Below are 13,023 nucleotides of genomic sequence, written 5' to 3' on the forward strand. Positions count from 1 at the left end.
AAGTCTCCCCAGAGAGAGCCTCCCTTGGTTCTGCCTCTGTGTTTCCTGCTCAGGCGGCTTCCTTTGCCCAGAAGACTTTCAGTTTTTCTCCTCCTGCGAGGCCTGCCTAGAGCTCACCCCTAAGGAGCAGCCTCCCTAACCCCCGGGGGAAAGCGCTGGTCTCTTACACTGTACCCAGAAAGGCTTAAGTGTGTATGAGTGGCTGAGGGTGAAGTGTTAACCATGGACTGCCTTGGATTGTTTCTCATATTCTTGTTTTCAGCTCTCACTTGCATCTTGTTTGTTATTGGTGTTTGCTGGATCACCACAGTCCGCCATGTTTCTGGAAAGCTAACAGTGTTGTGTTTCTTAGGCTCCATCCTCACCTGGCAAGGCAGGTCCTTCTGTCTCCCTTCAGGTCATCCTTATTGTTTCTGAGAGTCCCTATGGTGGCCCATGTGTGGCCTGAACACCATCCCCACCTTTCTGCACTGACTCTGGCCAATGGTGACCTCAGCGCCACAGTAACTCTGACCCTAGGTAGGGCTTTGAGCCAAGAGGTCTGGAACCCAAGCCCTATAGACTGCAGACCCTTGAGTAAACCAGAGGCTTCTGGTATGACCTCTGCAGAGGCCCTCATGCTCACAGAGTTCCTGAAACTTGCTGCCAAGGAGGCCTGCCAGAGCCCATTGGCACCAGAGCCACCAGAGGAGATGACTCTGCCTTTTCTGTGCATACTGCGGGAGTCCCTCAGAGGCCGACTTGAATTGGCCTCTCAGCTAAGTGGGGGCTACCCCTGATCTTCAACTCTGTGTTGTTCCTTGTTTCACGAGTCTTGAGCAGTGAGGCTTTGCTCCCAATGGCTTTTGGATTTTTATCTAGAAAGCTCTCCCCTTTTCACTTGCCGGTCCCTCTCCCAACATGCAGGTGGAAGGCTGTGGGGGTGGGTTCTTGGGCACCCTCTCTTTCTCTTTGGGTAGACTCTTTGTATTTTCGCAGTCCCTCATGGAACCCTTGCAGTAAACTTGTGAGTTGGGCTTCCCCTGTATCTGGATGAGGAAGCCAAAGCCCAGAGTGGGGAAATGACTTGCTAAAGTTATCTAGAAAATTAGCTATAGAACCCAGCTTTCTGACTCCCAGCCTACTGGTTCTTCCTCAGATCAGTGGCTTTCCAGCTTACTTTCTTTTTTTAAACCCAACATATCTCTTTCTTTAAATGAAATCATTCGAGAAGCACAAGATGTAAAAAAATATGGCAGCAGCTGCTGTGGGCGAAGATGAGGAGAGCATGGCTGTTCCTTCAGCTCAGCTGCCACTTCCTCAAAGGCAGCTGGGCCCTGAGCTTTGCCTGAGGAGGGACTCTGAACACACTACTCCCAGAGTCCCTGGTCTCACCCAGAACACCAACCAAGCTCCCCGTTCCATCTGAAAGGGTCATTTCCTACCCCCGAGGGGATGCAAGTTCATTTTTCCACAGGCCAGTAAGAAATGCAGTGTTTTCTGGTGGTGGTTTATTCTTTCTTTCTCCCTGCCATGTCTCTCGAGTCCCATCTCCAGTACTCTGAGTCTTTAATCTTTCACTTATCCCTCTTCCCCATGAGCTACTTTAGCCCAAAGGCTTTCATCCTGGCAGATGATCACCACAAGCCTTCAAGGGGTGGTAAAATGATATGGAGAAATAATCAGAGGCCCCAAGGCTGCTCTAGGTGATGTTTGTCCAGTCTCACGCACCCTCCCTCTGAGCTCTGGGTTTTCCATTCAGGCTCACCAAAGCCACGCCCGGGGCATTCCAGCTGAGCTCTCTGTAGCCGAGCCAGGGTTTGTAGACAGCTGGAGAAAAAATGTGCTGAAGAAGCAAGACCTCCATGTTGTTATCCTGTTGGGACTCACCCCAGTAACTTCAGTCAGGCTGAGCCTGACCAGGTGCTGAAAACGGTCTGCCCTGGATGGTGACAAATGTGAGGCTAGTGAGCGGGACCCAGCGCCTTTGGCTTCCGTCTTCCTCCCTCCCTGAGTCAGGCATGACTGCAGGATGAGCAAGCATTAAGGCTAGAGGAAGGACCTGCCCGAGTGAGAGAGGTATGTGTGAGCCATTCAGGATGACTCACGAGCTTCCCACCTGATAGAGGAATGTCCGCTCTTCCTGGATATGCTGTAGGAGACCATCGCTCAACTCTTAAAAACCCTCCCAGATGCCGGTCTGCTCCTGTTTTCCAGGTAGGGAAAGACAGGACTACAGAAGGGAAAATGGATTCCAGAAAATGACATTTGGAGACACCTTCATGCTTCGGGAGCAGATTCTAGGTTATAATGGCTGTTGGCCCCAGAGAAGATAGTTCAAGAGTGGGATCACCTGTCTGCTCTTCCTGAGACTACGCATTCCAGAGTTGACAGCTATTTCTGTTTCCAGATGATAGCTCCAGGGACTTGAGGAGTAACCATAACCCACATGTGCCTGGCAGTTTCTAGATCCAGAAGCACTTTTCCATATATATATAGCAGACAGAGTTCAGCACAGGCAGCAGAATTGAGTTGTTGAAGCAGACAGAGATTTAATATAGAGAAGGAGGTGCACAAGGAGTAGGCTTCAGGCTAGTCGTCCAGGAAGGGGTCCCAGAGCTGGCCTGCTCAGAGAGCATCTCCTTTTGGCATAGTCAGGAAGCCACTGCCAGAAATTCTTGGCTCCAAGAATATGCTACCTTCCTTATAAAGTGGGGGTCGGGGCTGTGGCTGCAGTGTCATGTGACTCCAGGTTTGATTGGTGCTAGCAGGATGCATACCTCATGTTCACCCCTCTCCCTTCTTAACTTTTTACATTCAAGCCCAGAGCGGGGACGTCTGATTGCTGGAACCCCAATCACATCTGGGAGCATAGCTGCAAGGGAGTCCGGAAATGAGATTTTTTTTTTTTTAGCATTGCATTGCAGGAAGGCACATGGAAAATTGGAAGAGACTTCTCTTCTGTATCTGCCCACACAATATCTCACTTAATACTCACAGGAAGTCTGGAAAGTGACAGAAGAAAGGGTACCCTCATGCAGCCCATGAAGAGAGGGCTCATGATGATGTGGTTAGAGAGAGAGGAACAGGGAGGGGAGCAAGTGAAGTTTGTGTTGAGGTCTCCAGAATGTGAAGGCCTCAGCTCAATGAGGGGCTGAGCAGGGAGAGTGTCCCGGGCCAGCCGACTAGCATGCAGAAAGCTGCTGAGCTTGGACGGAGGTGCAGAGCAGAACTGGAAGGAGCAAGTGGGTGTGCATGAGGGGGAAGGGAGAGGAGGACATGGAAAGAGGCTGGAGAGGTGCCAGGGACAGATGGGCAGGCCCTGGAGGCCCCATTGAGGAATTTGGTCTTGGACCTAAGAGCGATGGGAAGCCACTCAAGGTTTTTACAGAGGGGAATGTTTGGTGAAGTGTGCATGGGATGAGATCGTATTTAATTTTGCAGAGGTCACTGGCCGCCATGTGTCCCAATGTCATGCCTATATTCACTTTCCAAGGTCCTCAGTTTGCCACCCAACCAGTACTCTCCTATATTCTTAAGGGGTTTATTTCTACCTTGTTCCCATTCTTTTATTCCAAACAACAGGAGAAGGAAACAACAGCAAGATGACGTCTATAAATCTGGGAAGGTATTTATAGGTTTTTTTTTTTTTTAATGTTTATATAAATAAAAGGCCCTGGAGAAACCATTAATTTCCTTTGTCGCTGCTCTAGGAAGGCATTCAGTGTGAGCTATTTGAAATGCTTCTGCAAGTTGTTCCATGAGTTCCTTTCAGTAAGGTGTGGAAATGAATCAGTGGGCGAGGCTCCTGATGTGCCTCTGGGTCTCTAGAAAGTGGTGAGCTCTGGGCTACTATGGCCCCCGGTGGGTGATAGCTTGGTGGGGGTGTATCTCCTCTCACAGATCAGCAATTCGGGGGCTTGCCAGCCCATAGTCGGGGGCCCACTTCAGAGATCAAAGGGCAGACATTTAAAAAATTGGCAGATGCAACCAGGCTCTGGAAAAGCCACTGGTTTTAACGCAGTTGGTCGCTGAGACTCAACTTCCTCCAGAGCCTTTCTTCCCACAAGAATCCAGCTCTGCTAGCACCTTCCTCTAGGAGGTCTGGAGACCCAGCCTCTGGGTCCTAACTTCCTAAACAGCCTGTGAGCTCCTTGCGGGAAGGGATCACATCTTTTATATACTTTTGTATTCCTTACCACATTCATTTTGGTTGGTTCATGGTCTGAATTCAAAATAGTCACCAATGAGAAGACCACCATTTTTACTCCCTTTGGGTCATGGCTATGGGATAGGGTGTCCACGGACCACAGGTTCAAAACATTTAAATCCTCAAAAGGACGTCTTAGAAGTTAACTTCTTTCTGATTCTCCCAAGCCCACACCCTGGGGAGTTGTCCACACTGATCCTGAGACCAGTGGTCAGGAGCAGGCAGTGAGGTTGTGAGGTGACCCCCAGGATGGTGAGGGGAAGCAGCTGAGTCCTTGTGGGCATGGTCTCCCCCTTCCTGCAGAGCGGTGCAGAGCCAGAGTTGGTCTGCTGGTGCATTTTGAGGCAGACTATTAACAACCATTCAATGTGTGGGCCAAAGACATTGATGTTGATTACTTACCCTGCTTTCCTGTCATTGGTTTTCCAGAAAAACTGCCAAGGTAGGAGGCCTCCAGTCGTGCTATGGCTCACATGCCAATTGCCTTTCAAAGCCACCATTCTCCACCGGGGGAAAGTATTGGATTGTAGGAAACTGTTGTTTCTTTGTATGAGCGATCACAATGTGTTGGGTTGGGTACTCAGGAGCTGACCTCTTTGCTCATTTGGAACACTCCTTGGTCATCTCTGCTTCCCCATCTATGGCTACCCGATAGGAATAAAAACTCCAGAGAACCAATTCTATGTATATTCAGGGGATTCTTGGTGGGGGGGGAAGACACCCAGGAGCCATAGATAACAATGAAGTGATAAATGATTAATGAAGTAAAACATGATGGAAGATAGTTTAGTCAAATTCATAGGGATGGAAAGTAGACTGGTTGTTACCAGGGCTGGGGGGAGGGGAGAATGGAGAGTTGGTGTTGAATGGGTGCAGAGTTTCAGTTTGGGGAGATAAAAAAGTGCTAGAGACGGATAGCGGTGATGGTTGTACAACAGTGTGAATGTCCTTCATGCCACTGAACTGTGCACTAAAAATGGTTAAAATAGTCAATTTTGCGTTATGTGTATTTTGCCACAATGAAAAAAAAATTCAATAAAACCATTTGGACAGTGTTGTCTCAATGAGGAGATGCTAAATTTATTGACTTGAAGCTGGGGTGCTCTGTGTGTGTGTGTGTGCGTGCGTGCGCTCGCGTGTGTGTTTATATTAAAAGTAACCAGTTTCCTGAAAACATATAACGTACTCCTGGCCAAGAGGCTCTTTTCCTGTGCCTGTGTGCATCCTGAAGCTGTCTCCACTGTGAGTTGGTCAGGAAGTGAGTGACTCATGGGACCTTTATGACAGATCCCTGAGTCACACACACACACACACACACACACACACACACAGTCACCTCCCCCCACACCCACAGGCTTCTAATACAGACGGTGATTAGGATGCCAGAGACCTGTATCTGGGGCATGGCAGAGGCTGCCTGGTGTGGTGGCCACGCATGTTCTTGAGTTGCCCTTCCGGAGCTTAGCAGCAAACCGCAGCTGTGGCCATTCTTCTCAGCCCCAGGCTCAGCGTTGCCTCCCTCTCCGTCTCTCTTTAAGGCCCAGCAGAATGGCAACAACCAGGGAAAGCAGTTGGTACCAGAAGTGCCCGGTGGCCACCTGACCACTGGGGTCACGCCTGTTCTAGGGGGTCTCTTTATACTCTTGTGCAAGGGACACTGCATGTAGGAATATGAAACAGCAGGTGTATGGCAGGTGCCACAAGGATAACGGTCAGGTTAACCACAGGGCTGGTGGGACATCTCAGTGGTCAGGAGTGGGTGTAGGAGCTACTCAGTGATAGAAAGAAATGGAGGGCTGAGCTCGATGTTAGGAGACCCGGGTCTAGACTGGGCTGTGACACTAGTTAGTTTCATTTCCATGGTAAGCGTGTAAGTTCTCAATGTCCTCCTCGATCAGGATGGGCGTTCATAGCGCCTGTGTGGCTTACCCTCCTGGACCCACAGCAGACACCGTTGGCTTCTCACAACACTTTTCCCTTGGAGCCCGGATGTCATCTTGTGGTCCTGCTCAGACAGCTTCTCTTATCATTTTCACTGAATCAGAATAAGCATGTAAAATGACACCTATTTGCCATCTTAAAGGCTAAATTGTTGGTTCTCTATTCTGACTACACATTAGAATCACTGAAAAGTGTCTACAAAGTACAGATGTCTGAACCGTACCCATAAGGGTTCTGATTGAATCAGTCTGGGATGAGACCCACACACTGATCATTTTAAAGGCTCTCCAGGTGATTCTGGGGCATAGCCAGGAGGGCCACTGGGTTAGATAATCACTCAGGCCCCGTCCAGAGTTCACATCCAATCACTCTACCAACAAGTGTTGGAACTAAGAAGGCAGACATGATTGACCAGCTGAAGCAGGAGATCTTGTTTTTGTTTCTGGTTTTTCGCTCCTGATTCACTTGCGATCTTGGGTGAGTGTATTTATTCTTTGGGCATTTTAGACTCCACATGCATAAACTGGGAATCATAATCTCCTGGGCTTCCTATTTCACCGTATTTTAGAAGGTTGAAATGTTGAAAGATGTATGAGGAGAATGCTATGTAATATACTACATAAATCATTCCATTTTTATGACACGGATGCCCCCAAATACTTCTTTAAAATTTTATTTTTTAAACTTTTTTAAATTTTTAAATTTTAAAAAATTATTTATTTTATTTTATTTTTAAAGATTTTATTTTAGTGTAATATTTGTCTCCAGAATAAGAGTTAGCGATTCATTTCCCTGTAACCCCCAGTGCTCATCACAAGTGCCTTCCTTCATACCCACCACCCATTAAGCCCTTCCACCTCCCCTCCAGGAACCCTCAGTTTGTTCTCTGTAGTTAAACAGCTCTTATAATTCACTTCCCTCTATTTTTCTCCTTTCCTTATGTTTCTCTGTTTTGTTTCTAAAATTCCATATATGAGCAAAATCATGAGTCTTTCTCTGACTGACTTGGTTTCACTTAGCATTATACCCTCTAGCTTTATACATACCCTGCAAATGGCAAATTTTATTCTTTTTGATGACCGAGTTTTATATCTATATATCTATATATCCCCACCCCCCAACATCTTCTTTGTGTATTCATCAGTCAGTAGACATTTGGGCTCTCTCCAAATAAGCACTAGTTTGGCTATTGTTGATAATGCCGCTATACACATTGGGGTGTATGTGCCCCTTCAAATCAGTATTTTTGTATTCTTTGCGTAAATCCTAGGAGTATAATTGCTGGATGGTAGGGTAGCTCTATTTTTGACTTTTTGAGGACCCTCCATAGTGTTTTCCAGAATGGCTATACCAGCTTGCATTCCTACCAGCAGTGCAAGAGGGCTCCTTTTCTCTGATCCTTGCCAACACCCATCATTTCCTGTTAATTTTAGCCATCCTAACCAGTGTTAGGTGGTAGCTCATTGTGGTTTTGACTTGTATTTCCCTGATGATGAGTGATGTTGAGCATCTTTTCATATGTCTGTTGGACTTCTGTATGTCTTCTTTGGAAAAATGTCTACTCATGTCCTCTGCCCATTTAGTAAATGGATTATTTTCTTTTTGGGTGTTGAGTTTGATAAGTGCTTTATAGGTTTTGGATACTAACCATTTGTCAGATATGTCATTTGCAAATATCTTCTCCCATTCCGTAGGCTGCTCTTTAGTTTTGTTGATTGTTTCCTTCGCTGTGCAGAAGCTTTTTATCTTGATGAAGTCCCAATAGTTCATTTGAAAAAATTTTTAAATAAACATTTGAATCTATCCCTTATGATGATTTTGTAGAGAACTACTGAGATAAGTATATACAGCCACACCCAGCCTGGGCCTGCTAGCATACAAGGAAAGAGCTTGTTTGAAAAATTTTTTAAAGAGATTTTATTTAAGTATTTGTTTAGAGAAAGAGAGAGCTTCACTGTGGGGAAGGGGAGAAAGAATCTCAAGCAGACTCTGTGCTCCACGTGGAGGCCATCCTGGGGCTCGATCTCACGACCCTGAGGGCATGACCTGTGCTGAAATCAGGAGTCAGATACTTAACCACCTAAGCCACCCAGATGCCCCAGTTGTCTGAAAATTTTGGTGGAGATTACTATAACAGTAAATCACAAAGGGAGTTTTATGTGCCTTCAGAGGAAGGATAAGCTCATTTCTGTGGTTGCTTTGCTAGAACTGGAACTGTATTAGATTTTTCCAAGGTAAAAAATATGAACGCTAATGCCTGGAATATTCTCATTATAAAATATGCAAATGATAGAGAAGTAAAATGAGCAAACTATGGAAGTCCTCCTTGTCTCCCCCATCCACTCCTCCCCTCTCTGGAAGTGGTCACCAATAGTAATTGAAGTGTATCTGTCTGGGCCTTTTTCTCACACACACACACACACACACACACACACACACATGCACGCACACTTGCAAATATTAAATCTTTTTTCCTAACAGAAATGGGATCTATAGAGTATTCTCTAATTTGCTTAACAGTGTGTTTAGGGATCATTCCATGACTTCTGGCACGTTACTGAATCTTCATGCCTTTGTTTCCTCATCCGTATAACATAAAACTGTTTTAAGGACTGAATTGGTTGAGGTACATAAAGCGCTAAAAACAGTGTCTAGCACTTTTCTGTGGTTAAGCTCACAGTAAATCTTACGGAAATATATTTTATTAAACGACTATTTACTGGATAGGAATTTAAAAATAAAAAAATTCTTTATCTTCATCTGTGCTGAAATTGGGGCTGATGGTAAAAAAGTAACCAGCCCCCACTTCCAGCATGCAAGTTGAAATTTGATTAGTAGGTTGTTCTAGAAGTATGCGCACCCTTTACTGATTCTTCATGTTTCACACAATGAATGGTGGGTACTGGAGACTCCAGTGATTTTATCTTTTTTTTTTTTTTTTTTAAGATTTTTTGATTTTTATTTTAGAGAAAGAGAGAGAGTGAGAGTGGGGTGGGTGGTTAGAGGGAGAGAGATAGCATCTCACGCAGATTCCCTGCAGAACATGGAGCCTGGGGTGGGGCTTGATCCCACAACCCTGAGATCAGACCTGAGCCAAAACCAAGAGTTGGATGCTTAACTGACTGTGACACCCAGGTGCTCTCTTCTGTGATTTCTTTTTGTTTTCTTTCTTTTTTTTAGAAAAAAATTTATTTACTTATTTGACACAGAGAGAGAGAGAGCGAGCATGAGTGAAGGGGAGAGGCATAAGGAGAGGGAGAGGCAGACTTCCTGCAGAGCAGGGACCCAGATGCAGGGCTCAGTCCCAGGACCCTGGGATCATAACCCGAGCTGAAGGCAGATGTTTAACTAACAGAGCCACTCAGGCACCCCCTCAGGGATTTCATCTTAATGGATATTTTGATCTTAGCCTTTTCCAGTTCTATGTCTCAGTTTCTCCACCAGAAAGCTAGGCACAGTATTATCCAGGCAAGAGGTGACCAGAAGAAATGGACTTGAAGTGGTTACAGCTTATGGTGGTTTATGACATTGCAAGGTGTTCACCCACACTGCTGGTGAGCAGAAGGTCATGACCTTGTCTTTAACTTCTCTTTGGGTTTTGTTAGAGAAAGTACAAGAGAGAAGGTGTTGGCATTTTGCCTCTAGGAAGAATTTTGATTAAGGATAAACATATTCCAAGATGCTGTGAAGTTGAAGTCACATGAATGCTAAGTGATTTCTTGGCATCAAAAATCAATCTCTTTCATGTCAGTCCTAAAAAAAATAAACACTTTTACTTTCTTTGGTACTGGGAATAGCCAGGTTGGCTTCAGCTATTACAGCAAAAGCTTTTAAAATAATTACTTCTAGAATACGATAATATTAATGATTAGCTTTGTGTTAAAATTGAAGAGATAAGTAGTTAACTACGAGGAATAATAAACCTTGGAAGTGTCATTGTGTAATAAGTTTGCCCTTTAAAAGTATCATTTTTCAATGATTTTGCTCATCGTGAATAGTTCAGGAAAAATTAAATCCCTCACTAAATAATCCTTTTTCTATAATCGAGGTGACTTCTTAAAATGATCTTTGATTTTTCATACATTACAGTCAGTCTCCTTCAAAACAACAGTTTTTTTTTTTTTTTTTTAAAGTAATTACATTCTCGTTTTTGGAGTACCTTCCCTGGGCTGGGCTGCATGCCGGCACCATCTTATTAACTCTGCAAGCAGCCCAGTGGAGTGATAATGACTATTATCATCCCATTTTAGAGATGGAAAAAACTGAGGCTTAGAGAGGTTAAGTAATGGGCCAAGTGAACATAATACATAAATGGCAGACCTGAGATTTGAAGCCAGGTCTGTCTCCTTAGGAAACAAAGTATCTGACTTGTTGCTCCAAGATCTAGAGAGGTCTGTTATTATGAGGCTAATTGCCGAAGGAGTCTGGCTTTATTACAAGCCTCATCAGTCCCCAGGAACATCAGAAGTATGTGTTGTAAGGAACATCAGAAGTACGTGTTGTACAAAGTGTGTGTGTGTGTGTGTGTGTGTGAATGCGCATGTGTGTAATAACGTGAAGGATAAATGGAGTGAGAAGAATGGGAACCTGGTGGGCTTATCAAATGTAAGTCTCCTAGGACTTGTTTCTGCCTGGGCACAGACCGACCGGCAGAGGGTGGAGGACAGCGGGCAGTTTCCCTCAAAGGGGGCCTGGCATGGACTGCTGGGAGGCCCCTGAGAAGAGCAAATTTCTCTGCTGGGGATGTTTTCTGTAATTAAATTAAGGGTCAGGGAGACTTTCTTGAAAATTTTGTTTGGTGGCTGAGAACTTAAACTTCACACTGCTGCTTCCCGCTCTTTGATTATTGCTGCAACTAATATAATACAAGCCAGAATTTCTTTTCTTCTTCTTCTTCTTCTTCTTCTTTTTTTTTTTTTTTTTAAGATTTTATTTATTTATTTGACAGAGAGAGAGAGAGAGATCACAAGTAGGCAGAGAGGCAGGCAGAGAGGGAAGCAGGCTCCCTGTTGAGCAGGGAGCCAGATGCAGGGCTTGATCCAGGGCCCTGAGATCATGACCTGAGCTGAAGGAAGAGGCTTTAACCCACTGAGCCACCCAGGCACCCCTCTTTTCTTCTTTTCAAAAACATTTCTTAGGTAAAAATTCAGAGAGGTCTACATTTGCTTTCTTTCTCTCTCCACACATACACACACACATACACACGTACATAGGCATGCACACACGCATGCACATATACACACATGGGAATTGATGTGTTGAACTGTCTCCCCTTCATTGTTTATCTCCTAAAAGCAAATTAATTCTCCTATGATCTCTTATATTGATCACATCCAGTAATTTAAACATTGATCTATGAGGAGTACCATTATCCAATCTACAGTCCAGATTGAAATTTCCCAATTGTCCCAATCATGTCCTTTATAGAATTTGTCAACAACTTTCTCACTCAGGATTCCACAAAACTTGTACATTGAATCCTTTCATCTGCTACAGTTCCTCAGCAATTTTTTCCCCTATTCTTTATGTCATTGACATTTTTGAAGTGTCTTAGTGACTCATTTTGGGAAAATGTCTATCATTTTGAATTCAACTGTTTTCTAGTGATTAAATTAATGAGACCCAGTTGAAAGAGTCCAGTGACCCAGCTGGTGTTTTTATATTATATTTAGGTATTATATATATTTATGGGCAAATAGAATATATAAATATATATTATTAAAATCATATAATTACATAATTAGAAAACATAAATGGCTTTAAAAATTACAATGTAGCAAATGAAGTTCCCCTGCCCCTGTCTCTTTCCCTGAGGTGACACTGTTGACAAGTATCTGATTTTGTCCTGAAAAATATCTATGCGTACACCACCATATCCATCTCCCTGTTTATATGTGCTTTTTTATTTACCCCAAAGAAGTTTTCATGCAATGAAAAGCTTAGACCTTAAAACCACCTTTGTGTTTCAGTGAGGGAAATTTCCCAGGATGAAATGAATCTGAAGGTTGTTCCCTGGTTTGAAGAAAATCTCCGTGTGATCGCTTTCCATCACCTTTGTGCAAAGCCTTCGTGGGCTTCCATGGAGACAGCGACCTTTGGATGATTAATACAGACCAAGGTCACTGTACACAGTAGTTGTCTGGTATTGGCTCACTTAATCAGATGGTTCCTTTATGGGGTTGATTGGGAAAAATTGGTCGTTGATTAACTCAGGGAAGCTTTTAACAAGGCTGAATTCAGGAATGAAGGGAAGGAAAGTCTCTGCTGAAGATGATGGTTAGTGTGGCTTCCTTTTTTTTTTTTTTTTTTTTTTAACCCATTTGGCTCTTTTAAAAAATGTGGTAAAATTCACATAAGATAAAATCAACCATGAGTGATATTTAGTAAATTCACACCCTGGTGTAACCATCACACCGTCCGTCTAGTTCCAAAACATTTTCGTCTCCCCAAAAGGAAACCCTGCATTCTTGAGCAGTCAGTCCTCACTTCCCCCCTCCTCAGTGCCTGGTAACCACAGATCTGCTGTCTGTCTCTATGAATTTGCCTATTTGGGATCTTTCATATAGCGGTTTCATGTAATAGGTGACCTTTTGTGGCTTCTCCCACTTAGCATGACTTTTTCAGTCTTCATCTATGTTGTACGTATCAGAGTCTTTTTTTTCCATTTTTTCCTTTTCCTCTTTTTTTCCTTTTCATGGCTGGGTAATACTCCTTGGATGGTTGACCGCATGAAAGAAATTAATCTGTCGACAACCCACTTTTGAATATTGCTGCCGACCTTGGACCTAAGGGACCCTCCTGTGTGGAACTGCTTTAAATGGTACAAACCATGAGCCATGCCAGTAATTTCCTTGGGTCAAGAGTTGGATAGGCCAAATAAATTATGGAAGAAT

The 13,023-nt window shown here is 44.1% G+C and overlaps 1 long non-coding RNA gene across 1 annotated transcript in view; it reads left to right on the forward strand.

Moving 5' to 3' along the window:
• The first annotated feature begins 6,320 nt into the window (after nucleotides 1-6,320).
• Nucleotides 6,321-13,023, forward strand: part of LOC116597776 — an 89,305-nt gene continuing 82,602 nt past the window's right edge. The window contains exon 1 of the long non-coding RNA XR_004288777.1: nucleotides 6,321-6,607. This is a non-coding gene — a long non-coding RNA (uncharacterized LOC116597776). The remainder of the gene's footprint in view (nucleotides 6,608-13,023) is intronic.

Source organism: Mustela erminea, chromosome 8 (assembly GCF_009829155.1).
Source record: "Mustela erminea isolate mMusErm1 chromosome 8, mMusErm1.Pri, whole genome shotgun sequence".
NCBI lineage: Eukaryota > Metazoa > Chordata > Mammalia > Carnivora > Mustelidae > Mustela > Mustela erminea.